Source organism: Theobroma cacao, chromosome 1 (assembly GCF_000208745.1).
Source record: "Theobroma cacao cultivar B97-61/B2 chromosome 1, Criollo_cocoa_genome_V2, whole genome shotgun sequence".
Lineage (NCBI taxonomy): Eukaryota > Viridiplantae > Streptophyta > Magnoliopsida > Malvales > Malvaceae > Theobroma > Theobroma cacao.
The window spans coordinates 29,484,436-29,507,804 of NC_030850.1; the positions used below are offsets into that span (position 1 = coordinate 29,484,436).

General features: G+C 33.5%; 2 long non-coding RNA genes across 4 annotated transcripts; one reads left to right on the forward strand and one right to left on the reverse strand.

The window, feature by feature from the left end:
• LOC108660734 lies at positions 114-2,145 on the reverse strand. Its single transcript, XR_001926397.1, has 2 exons — positions 724-2,145; positions 114-633 (listed from the first exon to the last, which is right to left on the reverse strand). It is a non-coding gene; the product is annotated as an uncharacterized LOC108660734 (long non-coding RNA).
• On the forward strand, positions 8,006-23,296 carry LOC18613325. Of its 3 annotated transcripts, none has more exons than XR_001926823.1 (5): positions 8,006-8,438; positions 21,273-21,815; positions 22,020-22,215; positions 22,295-22,394; positions 22,488-23,296. It is a non-coding gene; the product is annotated as an uncharacterized LOC18613325 (long non-coding RNA). The 3 variants fall into 3 exon arrangements; XR_001926825.1 differs by having other exon boundaries at positions 21,273-21,325; XR_001926826.1 differs by lacking the exon at positions 21,273-21,815.

The following is a 23,369-nucleotide window of genomic DNA, read 5'->3' on the forward strand; positions in this document are numbered from 1 at the left end:
TAGGAGTGATTTGTTGTTTGCGGGCTTGATGAAACTAGTTGAAGATGTTGTTGGGGTAAACTCAGAAATTCACAAGATTAAGTTACATGCATTGATCAGTACACCCGAAGAGCTATCACACCCAAATATCAAGGATGATGAGGATGTTGCATTAATTTTGCTAGAACATAGGAATGTTTCAGCTGTGTATGTTACCATTAAGAAACGCCAAACAAATGTTATGTCACATGAAGAAGCTGTACAACATGGTAATCAGCTCAATTAAAATGAGATTTATAGTGCATCACATATACCACAGCATTCGGTCCGTAACCCATAACAATGGCAATTGACGTATGCACAAAGTTTGTGCAACCCGATAGACACACGACATTCACAAAATAGTTGGCTGCAGAATTTCGATCAACATGTGCATCGAACCAATTACTTGCTTTTGTCCAACAAATGCAACGATCAGGTGAAACTGTAGAGGGTGTAATGCCATTTTCAAATAAGACTACGACACTTGAGGACAACATTGTGACGTTAGAGGGTGACACTGCGATGCTCGAGGATAACACTCAATTGATGAGGAAAATGAGGATTTGTTCCCTGCCGATGAAGATAGATTTGATGATAATTCAGATGACGGGCCTGATGAATGACATGATGACAGTTTAGACAATGACTGGCTTTATGACAGTGACATTCCAATTTGCAATAATGTTGAAGGCAAAACAGAACCTGTTGGAGGTGTTGATGTAGGAGATGTTCAATGTGATGACCTCATATACAAAAACCCCATCGCTGGTGAGAACGAGATTCATTTGCCTTAGATATTGCTCGATGACAGTTATCAAGAAAGGCAAAATGTAGGGATTTCTCATACGTGGCTAATTCTAGGTGCAGAAAGGTTATCATTCCAAACAATTACCACTAAGGAGTCAGTATGTGTCGATAATCACTTATACAAAACGACAAGGTGGTAGCAAAACGACAATTTGTTTCACATGAAGGGGGATGTCCCACTCATTGAGATGCCCTATTGGGAGAATGGACCCCACATAACCCTTCATCAAAACGGTTGTCTTATAGTAATCAACGCAGAATTCAACAGCTTCACATTTGCATTTATTGAAAAATACAATGAACTCAATGTTCAAGCATAATGTAAATGTTATGTTAATTAGGCTTCAAATAAGAAATAAAGATATCCTGACCTTATTGTCACAATGGCATGGCTGCATGGTAGTAGATCTGTTTGGAACTCACAACATGAACACGTCTTCTTGGACAACTTTACAAGTTCGTCCATCTTCCCATCTTTAACTTCGAACTCCACTCGATTGATAGGTTTAACTATAAAGCGATGTGCATCATTGAATTGTTTGCTCAACTACCTGGCAACCTAAGGGCCGAGAGGTGTGGTCACCTTGACAGCCTTTTGGTACCAATCATGGAACCAAAGCTGGAACATGTCTTTGATGAACTCGATCAAAATAGTGATTGACATTTGTCATGCATGCTTCAAGCATGAGTTAACACATTCACCAATGTTGAATGTCATGAGTTAGCATCGCCTTGCCGGTGAACGTGCACATGCCCATCTCTTAAGGCTTAGTCTCATAAGGTTAGAGTGGGCTCTCGTGTGAATTTGCTTGAGCTGGTTCATATGCCTGTTAAAATCGAAAACCTTATAGCAATCTCGAGCAAGGGAGAAAATCATAGAAACGTCATCGCGCTTGAACTTGTTTTTAAAGTTTTTCTTTATATGGTAACCATATAAACTATGGTGCGCTTCTAGGTATGCATTTTGGATTACTTTCTTAATGCTGAGATGCTGATCAGAAATGAACATAGGGTTTTTAGGACAACCAATCTCATCACGCAACTTGCTAAGAAACCACGTTCACAAGTCTTCATCCTCAACATGGCCTATGCCAAATGCAATTGGATATACGCACTCATTCGCATCTTTGCATATAGTGACAAACAGAATACCTTTGAACCTGCCTTTTAGATGTGTCACATCAATTATAACAGTAGGATGCATTACATCCCTAAACCCCCAGATACAAGCCCCGTCTGACCAAAAACAATATTTGTGTCATGGCCCGGTACTCCCCTCGAGCCCGTGACAACCGTCGCGGTGTCTCGATCGACACTCATTACCCCGAATATCAACCGGAACCCTGCAAGGCTTTAATATCAGTTTCTCATTTTTCTTGTGAGTAACCGTTGCCAAATATTATGTTCTAAAAGATTTTAAGCTATTTCCAAGTTAAATCAATAAAAAAAATGATTTCTGTCTCACAATGCCATTTTGGTAATTTTTTCTCAAAAATCTCGAAACCAGTTAAAAATGTAGTATGCGAGTGGAAAACACATATTTCATAATAAAAAATAAGTTTAGATGTATAAAACATTCATTTAAAATGAAATTATGGCTATTTGAATATAATAAAAATATTCTATTTTCTTATAAAACAATATTTATAGAGTTACCGGTAAATAATTTTTGTAGCGAAAAAGCTAAATAAATTCATACATATTGTAATACAGATAATCAAAGTATAAAATTTAATTTACAGTGACACGTGAACCCACAAACAATCAAAAGTATCAAAAACGGTAAACCTACAGTTTTTTAAGATGCAAGTCCAACTGTAGCCCTCAACGAAATGAGCTATCTCCTGACTATCCTGAGCCTAAAAGGGGTGGAAATGAGGGTGGTGAGATTATATAATCCTAGTGAGTAAACAAATATCATTTAAAATATCTAAAACTGAGTAAATGGAGACAGATAAATTAGATTAGCATAAAAATGATTATTAGCATTTCAAACTCATTTTAATAAGATAAAATAGATTCATTTCACCAAAATAAACAACGAGACTTATGATTTCTTAAAAAGTTTGGCTCGTGCCAAAATCATTATCATACTCAATTATCAGGGATACCTTGGCCAAGGGCTATCCCAACCGAGTTCGCCAAGGCTATTAAAAAGTCATGTACGCATAAATCATGTTTTTGTTTTTTGAAAATATAGTCGTTGCTTGGCGTTAGCTGAGTTCACCTTCACGTGGTGGTTTAGCGTGAAATAAACTCTAAAGTGTTAACCTCAAGAGTTATCCATCTGCGCCTCTCATACTGAGGTAAGAATATAATAGGGTTACCGTGCCCCTCTAATAGGCTGGTCCACAAAACCCGTCCACTACAACGACCAATATATAACCCACCAATTTAATAAAATTTGTAATAGCATAACATGACAATTATTTTATTTTACAGCCTCTCAAGGCAAATCAACAGTTCATACATTTTCAGCACATTTACCAAATCCAGCCACTCATGCCCACATTATCATAAGCCATTCAATTCAAACCATAATTTACAACACAGCAATTAGTCTCCAATTACTCCATTTTCAAAACCATCATTCAATTTCAAGACAATTTTATAAAATCACTTCATTTAATCACATTTTGTTTATAAAACATAAAATTTTACCATTTAAACTCATTTTCCATAAAATTCACAAAAACGAATAAAAACTACTTTAGATAATTAAGACGATAGTAAGATTACTCACTGTATCAAGAGTTTGAAATACTCCTATTCTCAGTCCTTTGACACAACGTCTTTACCCTTGTTAGAGGGCTCACCACCTATATACAATACACGACACATAATTCCATATACTGTGTCATACCATTATAAATCTATTTCAGGCTCTTTACTAATGCATGAAATGGGATGTGAAACGCTCGGGTAACCATCTAAATACGGTGTTCAATATAAGTTCAATTGTGTACCGAAATAAAATGGTATTGGCCTAATTCGATCTATCATCCGATTAATTGGCCAATACGTCCAATTCAACTCCAAATAATTCCATTTTTCTCTCAATACTCCAAATCATCAAACACAAATTAAATAACTTGAAATATGGAAAAATCATCCTCACATTTTCTCTTGGAAAATTCGGCCATGGAGGGTTCACTAACAATATAATTTTTCAAGCTTGATTTTCATGCTACACATCACTAATCAACTAAAAACACTAGAATATCTTAAAATCTAACCAAAACAACCATCAAAATCTCTCTCTAAGTGTTCGGCCAGCAAGAGACCCATCATGAAATCATGTGATTCAACCATGGAAAATGCAAAAGAATGTATGGGAAAGGTAGATCACAAGTCAGAATCAAGAAATTTTACCTTTGATTGCTTGATTACTTGAAATCCACCAATTTTCTCTTGAATTTTCACTCTAGGGTTTTTGTTCTTTCTTTTCTTCCTTTGTTCTTGCTTTGGCCTGCCATAATGAAGAGGAATGGGCTGGTTTTGTGCTAATTTATAAGGAAAATAATAAAGAAATAAAAGCTTGACACTTGTCACCTTACTATTGGTCTATTTTTAAATTCTTAACTATTAAGCTTTCTTTCTTCACCACATAAAATTCTTCAATTATCCATGATAATAATGGATAAAATCCATGTGCTGGACAAGTGTTGGGTGGTGCAAAATTACAATTTTGCCCTTGGGATGGTAAAATGTCTATTTTTCCCTTATGCTCGAAAAAATACTGAAATTAAAATTTTTCACTTCTTAAACTCAAATTATACTCCAAATGATCAATCTTAGTCAAAAATTTCATCCAACACTCACATCTTAACCTCGGGTGGCAAAATGACCATTTTGCCCATGGATCATGAAAATTTCAATTTGACTTCAAATTAGTCCTCGAACTCCGAATCACCATTTTAAGTCATTCTGAGGTTTTAAAATTCTCAATTTCATCTTAAAATCTCTAATTGGACTAGTTCGTGGCTTAATTGAACTTAATTGTACCATTTGGTATATTATCGTCCTTTAACGATTTTTGAGGTACCTAAGTAAGCAAACATGCATTCTTATGTAAGAATGGCATAATAAACATATTGTAGAGCTGGGCTTGACAATTTGAATCTTTGTGCCTCATTAGTAGCCACTGCAGTGATTGTATCGAGATTTTCTCGTTCCAACATATAAAAATATGAGAGCTGTAGTTGCAATAACTCCTCTGGGGGACCAAAAACAAGTCTTTCCGCATACTTATTCGCATGCCAAGCCTTACCATACAAGCATTCTAATCCCCACTGAACCTTTATTTCACCAATTATGTCAACTGGATAAACGCACTCGTTCGCATCTTTGCATACAGCTACAAACAGAACACCCTTAAACTTGCCTTTCAGATGTGTCACATCAATTGCAACAGTAGAACGCATTACATCCCTAACCCCCGGATACAAGCCCCGTATGACCAGAAACAATATTTGAATCTTTGTGCCTCATCAGTAGCCACTGCAGTGACTGTGTCGGGATTTTCTCATTCTAATATATAAAAATACGAGGGTAGTAGTTGAAATGACTCCTCCGGGGGACCAAAAATAAGCCTTTTCGCATACTCCTTCGCTTGCCAGGCCTTACCATACAAGCATTCCAACCCCCACTAAACTCTCATCTCACCAATTATGTCCTTAGGTTTCAATGCTACTCCATTAGCCTGAAGCTTGTGTGACATAAGTTCACCAATTATCTTCGTACTTGCGGTTCAAAATCACCCTTGCAAACCATCGACAATACACGTGTGTACTTTGTGAAATGTCCGAACTTGTCAATATTCTCTTTCAGGTAACTGCATTACACACACACTGAACTTGCATACCTTGTCCTTGCAACCAAACTCAAAACGACCTTTACATGACCTTTTTAATCTTATCTCAAACTGCTCTTTTAGAGTCAACATGTTTAAACCAGTTGACCAGAGTGATGCGGCTATAATTCAAGCTGCTAAAATGAGAGCCACTCACAGGACCGAGATACTCCCAGGCGGTATCGCCTTCGAAGCCTAGTCTGCAGCCAGTCACAATTCTCAAACCATGCGGTTTGAAGATCAAACCACCCTCTTGGACGTTTTATCAATAATAATTTTATACGGAATTTCCTATTGGTTTTTATTTACAAATTAAAAGGCAATTTCTACTGGAATGAAATGCGATTTTCCTTCTAACAAAATTTCAACTATTGGGCAGGATGCTACTATGATGTTGCCTAGGGATAAGCTTGTGACTCGTGAAGATGCTGACAGGTTTGTAGCTGCGGAAATGAGAAATAATCTTGACATGACTACCACGCCTGGTGGCGTGGGGGCAGCCATGGCTGCTGCAGCTGGACGTAATCAAAATTCAACAATTTAAATCTTTGGACATTACTACGTACTTAGTTTACTTCTTGTTTTCTGAAAGAAAGTTTCGTTTTGTTTTACAAGATTTAAGTTGTGGCTTTGTGTAGTACTACTCTTATCGTAGCAACCATGTGACATGTTGCAAGAGCAAAATGTTGCTTTTGGAATACTAATTCTGTCTCTCTTTGATCCGCTTGTTCAGTGATAAATGCTCATCTATCTTCATTAAGATGGATTGTCCGTCTTTATTCTAAAAAAAAAAAGAAATTTTTTTTTCAATTACAAGGTATCACGTATATAAAATGAATCAAATCATGAATTAAATACAGAAGGAATTATGTACCGCGGATTGATAACATTATTTAAACAGATTCAATGATATAGTTTAAGTTAGTTATATAATTAATTATAAATGAAATACGATGTTTTGTTATTGGAGATTTTTTTAAAACTCAAAGATCTCTCAAGGTCAGTTATTTTGTTAAAATTTTATTAAGATGAAAAATTGAAATTTTTTTATTAAGATGAAAAAATGAAGTACATTGAAGAGAGATATAAACTTCATCTTCAAGAGATATTCACAACAAGAAAGTAGGTTTTTGCAACAGAAAAATTCTGTTGGAATATATAACAAAAATTTTTATTATTTTTGCTGACGGATTTCCAACGGAATATTTCCGTTGGAAATCCGTTGAAAAATGTTTTAGTGCCAAAAAAAATTTCTCTCACCAAATTTTCCAACCGAATTTTCAACGAAATTTTCTAACGGAAAATTTTCTGTTGGAGATCTGTTGAAAAGTTAAAGAACCCAAACAATTTGAAAACCCGCGAAAGTTTCCAATGGAAAATTCCGTTGGTAATAGTATTTTTTTCAATTTTTATGCTTCAAATATGTTAAACTTTTTATAAATTTTATTAATCCTTTACGAAAAATAGATATTAATAAAAGGAAATATATTAATATGTGAAGTTTATAATATTTAAAAGTTTAATTATGTTTTCTTTTGCTTATTTTTATACATTTTTAAAACTTTATTGAATCATAAATTATAAATTAATAATTCCAAATTCATTAATTGTATAACATTAAAAAATTGATAAAAAGAACAAAATAAATTTTTAAATTTTAAAAAAACACATGATACGATATAATAAGAAATTTTAAAAAAATACTAATACTTTAGGTATGTTTTAATATTAATTAGTTAATATATATAAATTGAGAAGATAGATATATAATGAACTTATTAATTTAACATATTTAAAATATATTAGTTTATTATATCTATGTATACAAATTAGAATCATAGCTATATTAGACTATATATATAAACCTGCATTATTAACAAAAAAAAGAAACTTATTGTATTAATATGAAATTACAAGTTATATTTTTTAATTGATATAACTTTATAAGTTAATATATATATGTATGTATATGAGATATTTAAATATCCTACATACATATATATTAATATGTTTTATATGTAAGCTTATAGTAATTTTATTTGTAGGATTACAATTATTAGTTTTATTAGTTATTATCATACTTTTTATAAAATTATATTGATAAACAATTATACAAATTTTGTAATATATATCAAATTATATTACATAATATTTGTGTCATTAATATATATAATAAATTTAGTAATATACCATTATGTTTTATATTGAGTAATTTTAAAACATTAATTTATTAATAAAATTCAAAATATTTAAGTTTGTGCTACTAGGGTGACTTGAACTTTTGCCCAAATGAAAAATGAGTTAAACTTTAACCAAGTCTACCACCCATCCAAACTGATTTTAAAACTCCCCAACTTAATTTCAAACGAATTCAAACTGCCATATAACTCAAATGAAAATCTATAGCCACCGCGTCAGTCACTTTCCCCAAATCTCTCAACCTGTCTTCCCTTTTTTCTGCCGACAATAGAGGGTTCTTGCTGCCGATCTCCGTGTGGTGCTCACTTTCCCTAAATCTCCTTCCTTGTGCGGAGAGTAGAGGCTTGTTGCTGCGAAATCTCTCTGCTTGGGTTCTTGTTGTTTTGCCAAGCGTAGAGTCTTGTTGCTGCCGATCTCCATGCGTTGCTCACTTTTTCTGGTGAGTTCTTGGACCGGATCTTGCTGCTGAGCCTATTTGCCGAGCATAGAGTTCTTGTTTTGCCGAGGGTAGAGTCTTGTTGTCGAGCCTATTTACTACAAATCTTGGACCGGATCTTTGGTGAGTTGTTATTGCACTTTTTATGGGATTTTTCGTAGCACTTGAAACTTGGTAAATGCAATGGCTTGAGTGCTTAAGGCTGCTTCTGGATTTTTTTTTTTTGCACTGTTTATAATCGACATCTTCGAATTCAGAAAATGAAAAGAAAAACGACTTGAATCTAGCTTCCTTATCGCTACAGGAGATATTGCAGCCCACGCTTGCTAACAGCTAACAAGAAAAAAAGAAAAACTCCCTTTATTCAGGGTCATCGATCCATGAAAAAGAAATAGGATAGAAAAAAATGAACTCCCTCTCGATCTCTGTAGAATATTGATCCAAAATTATGTTACTGCTGTATTTGATTTCTTGTTACTGCTGCCTTTGATTATACCTGCTTTAGAAATTGGATTTGTTTTTCAATTATCCTAGGCAGCAAATATAGGAAAATGGTAAACACAAATTTCAGTAACAAGTCACACAGGGAACATATACATACAACTTCTATGAAATGAAAATTCTTCAATGGTAAACCAACAGCTACTACTACTGCCCGAGCATACTTCTCCATCTTCCTGTTAAGATCCACACCAAATACTTGGACCTCACTATTATCAGCATAGTACTCAAGATTAGGGCCTATGCCAATGCCAATTTCTAGTACCTTTTTGGCCTTTCTCCTTAGTTCCCTAAATAGCTGTGACTTGTAACTTGCAACCTTTGACATATAACAAAAGAGGTGTCATTGTCATGACCCATCGCCATCAAAACTCTAAAGATGAAGACTTGCTTCTTCAACTAATCAACAAACCTCTGCCTCATAAGATTACATAGTGTATGAGAAATTAACATAGTGTATGAAATACTATTATTAAATTACATAAGATTACAATTATAAAAAGCAAATTAACAAACCTCTACCTCATAAGATTACACTATGTAATACACTATGCAATATTATTAGATGAGAAATTAATTTGCTTTGATATTATTACAATTATAAAAAAAAGACTTGAGTCAATTAAATTTTATTATATCGATCATATACAAAATATATATTTTAACATATGAGTATTTGATTCAATGATAAATGTGTGTATTTTTTTATCAAAAATTATATATATATGAATCAAGAAAGAAAATAAAGGAAAATTATATAAAAGATATACATAAATATAATGACTTAGATGAGGCGGATCAAATCTCTTGTCTAATAAATATTGAGTATATGGTACAAGAATTTTATTTTTGATACCTAAAAAATAATATACAAGATTTGGTTATATTAAAAGTAAAGAAGTCATCAATAATTGGCTTGTAATTAATTAATGTAATGAATATGATTAATAGATCCCAATTAGTAGAACATAGTTTATTATACAATGATGTAAATTCTTCATTAAAAAGAAAAAGAAATTAGATGTGGAGTATGAACATATAACGGACTGCTGAGACCCATAAAGAGCAAGATTCAAGGGGAAGAGTGGACGCCCATTTAATTATTTATTTATTCAATCAAAGCTCTTTATCCCCTTTATAAAAGCCCTCCTCCTTTCTCTGAGTTCCTCAGAATTTTCCTCACCCTTGTACATTCCCTTTGAAATACTATTTCATAATATTACATAGTGTAATCTATCAAAGCATAATTTTTTTTTCGTAAGATTACATAGTGTATGAAATACTATTTCCTTTTGTATATAACATTTTTTTCATATTAAATAATAAAAATATCAAAAGTCCTTACTTTTAAAAAATAGTAATTCCTTTCCTACGTAATTATTTAATTTTTTAATCATAAAAAACTAATCCAAACTTAGGGTCCAATTCATAGTGATAATGGTTATCCAAAAGGCAAAGCAAAAAAGTTTTGCCCATTTCTCAGTCACTTGGTTGTAATGGATTTTATACTCATTAATACATAGAAAAGCTTGTGAATATGAATCTATCCACTCGTTTATAAAGTTACACTTATATACCATCCTGTTTTTATATTTTTTTTTGTATGGAATCATTTTTACTATCCTCATATGTTATTATTTTTTTCTTATTATATTTAAATTGTTTAACTTAGTTTTGCATATTGGAATGTAGTTGTTAACAAATTTTATTGTAAACAACGGTGGAAATTACTCTTGACTGTTATATTTTATGACACTTAAGATTACAAAATGACGAGAGATCGATCTTGGATGTACCGTCGCTTAACTTCTGATGGATTCATTAGAGATGAATTTGTAAATGGAGTTAATGAATTCATTCATTTTGCACGTTCTAACACTACATTTATGTGGGATAATAAAATTAGATGCCCTTGCTCTCGATGTAGTAACAAAAAGTTTCTATGTGAGGATAAGGTGACAGAGCACATCCTTAATAGAGGTTTTATTGGTGCTTACACAATTTGGAGTTTACATGGGGAATATGATGTTGGACAATCATCAAGAAGTAGAGATAGAGTTAAACCGTATGCTAGTAATGAGGAACATGAGTAATATGGAGAACTTATATATGATGAAGAAATAGAAAATCCATATAGTAAAATGGTTAGGGATGTTATGGGTCCTGAAGTTGCTTTCAATTATGGTTGTGAAAATGAGTCAAGGTTTGTGGAAGAAGATCCAAATCCAAATGCATCTATCTTTTACTCTTTGTTAAGTAATGCAGAGGAACCTTTGTGGTCAGGTTGCATAAAGCACACAACGCTTTTAGCTGTGTCGCAATTTTTAAATGTTAAGTCAGAGTACAATTTGAGTGAATCATGTTTTGATAGACTATTGGAGATAATAAAAAATATGTTACCTTCATTTGAAACTTTATCTACTTATAGAATGAAAAAAAAGGTAGCAAAACTTGGATTGGGATATATCAAAACTCATGCTTGCAAAAACAATTGCATGTTATTTTGGATGGAAACTGTTAATTTTGACATTGTATGATATGTGAGTATCATCAATATAAACTAAGGAAATCAAGTGTGAACAGGCAGAAGAAAATACCTTACAGATTTTGCGTTACTTACCACTTATACCCAGGCTTCAAAGGCTTTATATGTTATGCAAAACTACTGAATATATGACGTGGCATGCGTAAAACCAAAGTGATGATGGAGTCTTCAAACACCCTGTTGATGGTGAGGCTTGGCAACACTTCAACCGCACTCATGAGTTATTTGCAATGGAACCTCAAAATGTCAGACTAGGGTTATGTGCTGACGGTTTCAATCCTTTTAGACCGACTGCAAAACCTTATTCTATTTGGCCAATAATGCTATGTGTGTACAATTTACCCCCACGAATGTGTATGAAACAATAATATATATTTCTTAATATGGTTATTTCGGGAAAGAAAAATCCAAGTCAAAACATATATGTTTTCTTGAAGCCTTTGATATATGAGTTGAAAGTTGTCACAGCCCAAATTCCCGGGCCATGACCGGCGCATGGGCCTAATGGGCATAGCCCACCAAGCCCAAGCAAGCCTATTATGTAATCTTGCTTAACATCTCATCAACTATTCTCAAGTCACCTTTCATAATTTCAACTTATAATCACTTTAATAATGGGTTATAGCAATCAAGAATTTCATTAATATAAACCCAAAATGATGTTAACATTTCAACTCATGGTGGCATTAACAGTTAAAATATACATATTTCGTCTAAGACACGTATCTTAGTATTTTACATCACATGAACGTACTCATAAAATAAAATAACTCTTGACTTCCAGCGGAGTGACCATAGTGAAGATGCAGCTACTAAGATGCCATAGTACCTATCAAGAAATCGAGTATATGTGTGCAACTCAATCTAGGTCCCAACTGCCTCCAAATCGGTCTTGTTGTTTTTTTTTACTTGACTCTAACCTCAACTAATACTCCAAATAGACATGTGAGGCCTTGTTGGAACCTTAGGGTTTCTTTGTAGTTGAATTCTCTTCCAATAGCTTCCAAGCTAGTATGACAAGTCTTTCTTTCTCTTTCTAAAACTTTCAACTAGTGAGAGAAAGTGCTGAACAAAGACTTTTTGAGGGTTTTAAGGTGTAAAAGTGGAAGAGCATGAAAAATCGTATGAAAGAGTGGGCAAAAGCATGAAATTTGGAGCTAGAGAGAAAGTTATGAAGTTTTCATACCATGCTTCCATGGAGAAGGAAACAAACGTGAGATAGAAGGATGAAGAATAAGAAGCTGCTGAAAATTGAAGAAGCTGCTGGAAGGAGAAGATATTTATAGCTCAAACTTATCCAATTCCCTTAAAAATTACGAAAATGCCCTTAGCAAGTTAGCTTGTTCTTCTCCAATCCTCTGTGAAATCTTTTTACTCTTTTGATACTGAGGCCAAGTCCATAATGGTCTAAATATACTCGAGTTTACGAAAACTTAAAAATTTTACCCCTGTTACGAAAATTATTGCCACATCTAGTTTTCTTCATGTTTTCATCATTATACATCATTTATTTGGTCTTTATGCTCATTTAGACCTTAAATATCATAAAACTTCCTTCTGAGAACTTATTAGAGGAAATGAAGAAACTACCCCTGACCCAGGTTATTACGCTTATGCCTCGTTATGAGCCTATAGGGGTTGAGGTCTCACATTTTCCCCTACTAATAAAAATTTGGTCCCCGAATTTAAATTTAACTATAAGGTAATGTACCTCTAAGCATTAAAGAGGTGGGGATACTTTGTCCGCATCTCCTCCTCGGCCTCCCATGTTACCTCCTCGAATTCAAATCGAAGTACAGTGAATGATCAAAGTTCTCAAGTTCTGCCACATCACTCTCGTCGAGCATTCTTAACATAGAATCTTGGTTTATGCATTGTATCAACTTCCAATCTTGATAGAAAAGTCAACGATGTCATAATATATAATTATGTGTACTACTCTTGTTGGATCAAAACAATATCATTCTTTATCTTATGAAGAGAATTCAAATATGCTATTAATTCTGGTCACACCTCAATCAAATCATCCTTAAATCATCAATCATGCATGTTTACTTAACCATCCACAATTCCTCTACTTTGATCTTTTATCAAACCTTCCAACATTCAAGCATTTATTCCACCACTAACTATGGGTCTAAATGGTCAACCAACCTCTATTCCGTTTTACATACCTCCATACAAATTCCATTCAAGCATTTCATAATACATAAGGATCAAACACTCTTTATTTATTCATATATGTTTAACATCACGGCTGATTCAAATCCGATAACCATTAGTAACCATCTTCCCAAAAACAAATTCCAATACGTTCATGCTCGAGTGCTCACTAGATAAATCTCAACTTATACCATAAGGCATTTCAACAAATCATGACATTTCACATACCCCTTTATAATCTTAATCAATCTCTTTAATCAATAACTCAACCTCTCAATATTAAAGTTACTCAAAATTTTCCTTTTAAAGTTCTTTTCCAAGTCTCATTTTGATTACTAATTATTTCTACATTTCCGATGTCATAACTAATTTGTTCGTCATCAATCACCCACAACATATCTAACTTGATATTTCTCAAATTTACTCTAAACATCAGATCTCATGGCCTCATTAGTTTATCAATTTGAAGATCAAATTAAACATTTGTCTCTCTTTAAGTGCACTTTAAAATTTAAGAATCACCTATTAAGGCCTTTTTGATATTAACTTCTTTTAGTCCCTTTTACCTTAGAAAATTAAATCCATAATTATTCATTTTGAATCATGAGCTTTATATCAATCAAGATAGATTTTACACTTTTAATTATACGAATCCAAATGCACACCTTTATGCATAAGTTATAAACTTTTCCCCACATCTTTATATCTCAAAATTATATATATTGAAGTTATACCAAAACTGATACATCATTTTCCATTGCCCCTTAGGATATTAAATTTATGTCATACTTCTCTATTTGTGTACTTCATAATAGCCTAACAATTTCTAGCTCACAGTTAAGCTAGGTCATACACCAAGCCTTTCAGGCTATATCAAAACACCAAGTTTTATCATGATATATCAAAACACCAAGTTTTATCATGATATAATAGAATTTGATAAACTCATACCAAAAGTATAAACACTTACTTTTAAGCTAACAGAATTATAATCCACTTGTCCACTGCCAAAATCAGCGATAAATTATCTTAATCATTATCTAGCACTATAACCATTGACAGAATATCATCATCAAATCAAATTATAACTAACTTCGCATGAGCTTTTATACCAATATGCAACATATATATCCATGCATATATTTTTTCAAAAATTTTAACTTCGAATAGCCTTAGGCATATCAAGCCCAATAAGCCATCTGTAAAATCAAAATAACCAACAATCAAGTTTAGAATCATTTTTTTTCTCTTGGTTGGTTAGATCATGCTCCTCATTTGTGGTGAATACACAAAGCTGATTCCAGTATTCCATTGTCATACAAGAGTTAACCACTAATTGGCACTATCTCTAAACACCACGTGTTTTATAAGTCGATTTTCTTAGTCAAAATTTATGTTGTAGTATTCCATCTCTAGGTCATGTCCCATTACCAAATCTTTACTCGTATAAGAGTACTTGAATTCTCAAATCATCATCTATTTTCTAAGTAGATTTCTACAATTTTCGTAGTGCATTTCTATTCCCTTACCAAGGGTAGTATCATTTAATCAAACCATGTCACCCTTCTTTTATAAACATTTGAAGCATAATTTAACCTTCCACTATCCCTATCAGGAACTTTACCTTGATAGTTACTCAAAATAAATTGGAACTTGTGGGAAAGCACTTTTTACTATTGTATGCTCTACCTCCATAAGCGTATCAAGATCGTATTAGTATCGGGTCTACCTAATGGCAAGGTAGTCGTTACCTCAAATCAACATTCCCAAGCATTCTTAGACTTGCAGCGTACCTTGGTACTACGTGACATATCAGTCACGAACATCAACATCATTATAAAACTATTAGCTCCTTGAACTTTAATGTTTTCTCATTGTGAAAAATCTATCGAATTTATCTTACCAGGGTGTTCACAAGGTGGATACATGTTCGTAATTTACTGTTCAATGCCTAAAGTAGTGAACACAGTCTCATCATTAAAGTTCTACCCTTATCTATCAATCATAGCTCCCTTGCACATTTACCTATACATTGTTGGGTTACTCACAAGCCACTCATGGCCATCCAAATTTTGACCTCTTATAGCAAGTCAAGCTAATATATTCTCTTATGCTTTTCCATATACTTCTAAAACACTTAAACACTTCCTTTAATAGGGTTCCATTGAGAACTTAATCAATCAAAGGCTTATCTTTAAAGCCACTTTTGATTTTAATCGTTCATTGTATGCCCGATAACACTTTAGCTCACTGACCCTACTAGACATTATTTTAAAATCTCCCAAAGTGTTTGTGTTCTTAGTTCAGATCATACCATCTAACTTAGTATAATTGCATTAATTATCCTTAAGCTATTTATGCTCAGCATATCAACATTCATATTTTCCCCTCATTCATGTTATTGACCTTGTCAAGGTACATGTGGCTTTTCAACCTTTCACAATGCATTCCACATTTATGCCAGGGCATTCTCAATCTCATGCCAAGCTTATAGGCATGTAATCACCAATTAGGCCAAATCCTTCTATGGAATATCTCCTTCCATATAATGAATGTGAATCACAAGATATACAACTTCGAGTGTATGTTTACATATTGGTAACCTCCATATATTTCATGATCATAAAAACCACAATTTGCAAAACTAGCTTTCTATCACAAGTTTGCTATTGGAACATTAGTCTCAACATATCTCACTTTGGGCATACTTCACTACTAGCATTCACATACCTTTACCATAACATTCAGTGCAAATTGATTAAGCAATGATCTCCAAATTTACTCTTAGATACAGATATATCAAATTGTACACCACTTAGTGTTGAGATCTTGACTTTACTCATCAATTCTTAACCAATTGCATCCATAAGATAAATAATTCAGATAATTTTTTGTATCTTGTCTTTGCAGTCATAAGATCAAAATTTCTTAAGCTTAGGATGCAGAAACTTCCTCTTAGAGCATATCCGAAAGTCCACATGTTTTAAGTCCCTCACCTTTGGAGAAGTCACATTCAAGACAAATCATTTACATCATAGGTTGCATATTGAGCCAAATATATTTTTAAATTGACCTTCAAAGCAATTCATATATCGATCTTCATATAGAACTCCATATAGCACTTAGACTAAATTTGTCATTTCCATGTCATTTAATTTCAAACTACTAAATCTATATCTAGTCCTTTAATCCTTTGGCTCCACACTAAGTATAGCAAAATTCAAGCTCATTCTTAGAGTAGATCATTTACTAGCCTTTTACTTCATGACCATATATCAATTATAATAATCCGTGATTTTCTCCCTTGAGCTAATTCATGCAATTATAACCATAAACTACAATAATTCAATCCAAGCCTTGGAATCTTGCAATCACTTAGTTGAAATCAAAACCAACTCCATTTAAGCTACTATACACATATTCAACACTTATACACTTATAAAATATTTCAAAAGCTCACACAATTTCTATAGGGGCATGTCAAGCTCAATTAACATAGTGCACTTACCACCGTGCACATAAACATTGGTTTACATTTTCCTCAATACTTAAATTTATAAACCTCAAGTGAGTCATAACAATCACTATTCATTCCAGTCAAAATACAGCTCTTAATATCATTATCGTACGTCCTCCCTATAATGACCTCAAATACAATCCATAGTCCCCAAAATTTTAATTTTAATTTTTTTTTAACCATGAGTTCAAATCATAATTCCAGCAAATGAATAAACTATTACGGACTTAACAGTCCAGCTCCACCTTCCTCCATCCTTAATCAGAGGAGTATATCATTATATTGGCCTTTCATTAGGAGCATTTGCTTAAAAATCTTTCCAATAATGGTTTGTGTCTCGAGTGGCATCTCAAACCCGGACAACGACGCCACTTATGACCTTTACATAATGGTAGCATGAGGGTAGGTTGTTAGGAATAAGAGTTCATATAGCCTCTTGTCTATAACTTGTGTTGTAGTCACAAATCATAGACAAGACTCTACATTAACTTCGACAACTTCGCTGACTGACAAGAGAACCCCTAGAACTCGACTAAACCTAAAGCTCTGATACCACTTTTGTCACAGCCCAAATTTTCGAGCCATGACCGACGCATGGGCCCAATAGGCATAGCCCACCAAGCCCAAGCAAGCCTATTATGTAATCTTGCTTAACATCCCATCAACTATTCTCAAGTCACCTTTCATAATTCCAACTTATAATCACTTTAATAATGGGCTATAGCAATCAAGAATTTCATTAATATAAACCCAAAATGATGTTAACATTTCAACTCATGGTGGCATTAACAGTTAAAATATACATATTTCATCTAAGACATGTATCTTACTATTTTACATCATATGAACGTACTCATAAAACAAAATGACTCTTGACTTCTTGCGGAGTGACCACAGTGAAGATGCGGTTACTAAGATACCATAGTACCTACCAAGAAAGTGAGCATATGTGTGCAACTCAATCTAGGTCCCAACTACCTCCAAATCGGTCTTATTGTTTCTTTTGCTTGACTCTAACCTCAACTAATACTCCAAATGGACATATGAGGCCTTGTTGGAACCTTAGGGTTTTTTTGTAGTTGAATTCTTTTCCAATAGCTTCCAAGCTACTATGGTAAGTCTTTTTTTCTCTCTCTAAAACTTTTAACTAGTGAGAGAAAGTGCTGAACAAAGACTTTTTGAGGGTTTTAAGGTGTAAAAGTGGAAGAGCATGAAAAATCGTATGAAAGAGTGGGCAAAAGCATGAAATTTAGAGCTAGAGAGAGAAAGTTATGAATTTTTCATATCATGCTTCCATGAAGGGGTAAACAAACATGAGATAAAAGGAGGAAGAAGAAAAGGCTACTGGAAATTGAAGAAGTTGCTAGAAGGAGAAGATATTTATAGCTCAAACTTATCCAATTCTTTTAAAAATTATGAAAATGCCCTTAGCAAGTTAGCTTGTTCTTCTCCAATCCTCTATGAAATCTTTACCTTTTTAACACTAAGGCCAAGTCCACAATGGTCTAAATATACTCGGGTTTACGAAAACTTAAAAAGTTTTACTCGAGGTGCAAAATGACCATTTTGCCCCTATTGCGAAAATTATTGCCACATCTAGTTTTCTTTGTGTTTTCATCATTATACATCATTTATTTGGTCTTTATGCTTATTTAGACCTTAAATATCAAAAAACTTCTTTCTAGGAACTTATTAAAGGAAATGACGAAACTACCTCTAGCCCGAGTTATTAGGCCTATGCCTCGTTATAAGCCTATAGGGGTTGAGGTCTCACAAAAGTATTGTGGACTGAAGGTGTTGTAACGTATGATGCATATAGGAAACAAAATTTTCATATGAGAGCAGCATTATTATGGACAATTAATGATTTCCTTACTTACGGTATGTTGTCAGGGTGAAGTACTCATGGATGATTATCATGTCCCTATTGCATAGAACATTCTAAGGCTTTCATATTGGATCATGGTAGGAAACCTTGTTTCTTTGATTGTCATAGACAATTCTTGCGATCTAATCATCCTTTTAGAAGGCAGAAAGACAAATTTATTAAAAAAAGAGTTGAACATGACTTACCATTTTCTCGATTATCCGGTGAGGAAATATTGTCATGTTTGAATTCGCTTCTTGATCTCCCATTCGGAACAAAATGTGGTGACTCGTAGCTAGAAGTGGACGCGATATCAAGGATTAGCGGTAATTTTGTCATTTCTTTAGTGAGCCCCTAGAAGTATGCTTGCAAACAATATTAAGGCCTAAGTAGGCCTAAGACATAAATGAATGATGAAAATAAGGATAAAATGACAAAGGAAATAGAAATAATGATGATTTCCAAGGTAGGGGCAAAATGGTCATTTTTCCATCTCGGGTCAAAATTTTAAGTTTTCATGAACCCAAGTATTTTTAAACTATTATGGACCATGTCCCATTGTCAAAAGAGTAAAAATATTACACTAAGGATTGGAGGAGGACAAGCCCACTTGTTAAGGGCATTTTCATAATTTAAGAAGAGATTGGATAAGCTTTAGCTATAAATATCATTTGTTCCAGCAGCTTCTTCTTCTTATTCCTCCTATCTCACGTTGCTTTCATCCTCCATGGAAGCTTGTTTTGAAACCTCCATAACTTCTCTCAAGCTAGCTCCAATTTTCATGTTTTTATGCACCCTTTCATATAACCTTTTGTGCTCTTTCACTTTCTCACTTTAAAACCCTTGAAAAGTCTTACTTTCATACTTTCTCTCACTAGCTAGGTGTTTTAGAGAGAGAAAGAGAGAGCTTCTATAATAGTTTGAAATTTTTTTGAAAGAATTTCAATTACCAAGCTACCAAGGTGAGTAGTGAATTAGAATTGATTTTTAGTTGTTGATAAAGTCTAGTAATTTGATTTGTAAGTGTTTTATTGTTGAGATTGTTTAATCATTTTTAACGTGACTAGAGTAGTGCAAATAATAGCCATTTAATGGTAGTTGGAAGCTAGTTAGGAATGACTAGTAGAACTCAATTTAGAAAATAACTTTGGAATAGTATTAATGGTAAGTTGGGTTGATGGTGATGTTGTTGTGTATGATAGGTTCCAACGAAACCCTACACCTCCATTCGAAATCTTAGTCGAAGTTAGAGCCCACCAAAACATCAATAAAGACTAGTGAGTGAACTTGCATTTCAAAATTCTTTGGGAAATGTAAATGTATTTGGACGAAATATTTGAATGATTTTATCTAACCTTTCTTTAAAAATGTGTGCTAGGGAACAAGCCTTTGATAAAAGGTTTTGATGTTATGAAAACGTAAAATGTGTAAAAGGATGAATCCAAGTGCTCCTATATTATGTTGATATGTATATTATGCATTGGATGTTCCTTTTTGTGTGATAATGATGACCCAACTATGTGCATGTGGGAGTGCACATGAGTTGATGATGACCCAGCTATGTACGAGTAGGGAGTGCACATGAGTGGAGTGTGGTGGGATGGTATGCATGATAATGTATATATATATATATGTCATAGAAAGTTTATGAAAATATTTGTGATTGTGTTGTATTTTGGCATTGTTAATTGCTCCCAAATTGCTTTTCATTTTAGCAAGAAAATGACTTTTGATGTAACAAGACCCTTTTTAACAAAATTGCTCTGTTTCTCGCTGCAGCGAGAAACTCTCAAGTTGGATGGGGGTTACACTAGCCTGATTCTTGCTGTAGCGAGAAATTTTTTGGAGATTCTCGCTACAGCGAAAATGAATCTCGCTGCAGCGAGAAACTCTCAGGTTCTAGTGTAGTACTTTCATTTTCACAAAGATTTTGACCACCTTCCAATTAAAATTGGAAAAAGTGGTAAACATAAAAGTTGTAGCCCAGCCTCTTAGCTTTCTAATGGTCTAAAATAATGTCAACTAGATTTCTGTAGTGGAAGATATGTTTGAAAAACCAAAACATATGCAAATTGAGATTGTTTCTCGCTACAGCAAGAAACTTGCTGTCATGCTTGCTACCTTGCTGGATTTTGACATGTTTTTCACCCATTTAACTTCATGGATTGATCATGAGTTTTTGTAACACTATGAGGTTATTAATCAAAGTTTGAAATGAGGGGTTTTTAGTAAGAAATTAAATCAATTGCATTGTTTTTGAAACAAATGCATCACGATTGCCAAGTTTTCCTTATCGATTGCTTGTTCCCTTCTTATGTTCACTCATTGAGTTTATACTCACCTTTTTCAAATTCATGTTTTCAGATCAGGAGGCAATTGAGACATAGATTGAGGTGTCCACGTACATCCATCTTTTGGTAGGTATCAATGGCATTCAATTGTTGCACCTTCATTATGGTCACTCTGCGGGAAGTCTAGAGTCATTTTCATTGAACATACATACCCTGATGTAAATTGTTAAGACATATATATATCTTAAGCAATAGATGTTTATGTTGATTAATGTTGCCACTACGAGATGGCACGGATGACATTATTTTGAATCATATAAATGTGAATATATGGTTTCGATAGAAAAGTATTGAAATGCTCGTTGATAAGAATTACGAAATACGGTTGTAAGAACGAATGATGAAATCGATGAATAGAGTCACATAGATAGGCTTGCTTGGGCTTAGTGGGCTATGTCCATTGAGTTCAAGCGCTGGTCATGGCTTGGGATTTAGGTCGTGACAAGATCTTTCCTCCCGGTTTCTTTGACTCTATGGAGCATATGCCGATTCATTTACCTTACGAGGCAAAGGTTGGTGGACCCGTCTAGTATCGATGGATGTATCCATTTGAGAGGTACTATAATTGTTATTTATTTTCAAATAGTTTATTAGCATAGTTTAAGGTACTTTATAAGTTTGATTCATATTGTGATATTTAGGTTTTTACAACATTTGAAGAAGAAAGTAAAAAATCGAGCCTTTGTCGAAGGATCTATATGTGAGGCTTATATTATCAAGGAAATATCCTCGTTTTGCTCATGATATTTTGAACTTGCAGTGCAAACAAGATTAAATAGAGTGCCACGTAATGATGATGGGGGAGACATGGACTCTCAGGGTCGTCTTTCAATTTTCACTCATCTTGGGTGAGCTTTTGGTCCATTAGATAAATCTCGATTTTTAGATGAGGATGAGTTTTATGCTGCTGAGCTATATGTTTTAATGAATTGTGAAGAGATGCTCCCATATATAAAGTAAGTATCATTCAACCATAAACTCAAATGATTGATCATAAGAATGAATTTAATCACTAAATTATGGATATGATGATAGGATGTTTGATGAAATGATCAAGGGAGATGTTATGCATATATCGGAAGATGAATTGGAGAAAGTATGTGATGCAAGATTCGTTAAATGGTTTAAAAATTATGTAAGTTTATATAAATTAAAAGTGAACTTTTAATAACATTGAGGCATTAATTATGTAATTATTAATTTTTGATCTTGTGTGTCATGTTCGTAGGTTGCAACACGTATGGATGAAATTGACCCACGTATACTTGAAATCTCTCATGGTCCAAGACGTATGATAAGGTGTTACAAAGAATACTTTGTAAATAGTTTCAAGTTTCACACCTTAGATTACGACCAAAATCGTAAGACAATGAATAGTGGGGTTGCATAAAATGGAGTTTTTACAATGATTATGAGCATGACTTTTATGGTATTTTAGTGGATATAATCGAGTTGGAGTATTTTGGTATCGAAAATAAAGTTGTGCTATTTAAGTGTCATTGGTTTGACAATGAAAAAGGTATTAAGGTAGATCCTTTGCATGGTCTTGTTGATATTAAATACAATTCAATACTTGCCAGTAATGAACCATTTGTTTTAGCTGCACAAGCTCATCAAGTTTATTATAGTAGTTATCCATCAAGGAAAAGAGATTGACATGATTAGTGGGCAGTATTTAAAACAAAAGTTAAGAGTAGATTTCACATTCCTAGTAGTAGAGATAGAGAAAATGAAATTGATTTGAATGAAGAAGTATACCAACAACATGTGTCTATTTCAATTAATGGTATTCCATCGGAAGAACTTGATAACTTTACAGTTTTAGCAAGTGGTAATTATGAAGAGGTTAATCTCTTGATTGAGGATGAAGAAGATGACATGCAAAGAGATGAAGATGAAGAAAATGACATGGAAGGAGATGAAAATGAAGATGACCATGAAGAAGAAGATGAACTTGAAGACGACACTTGTGAAGCTTTTAGTGATGATAGTGATAATAATAAAGAACATGAGTTTGCTTATTTTGAAAGTGATTAATGATGGTAGGCATTTATATGTAAGGTTTTCTTTCAAACTAAATTTAAATAGTATGTTTAGTAGTTTGATTTTG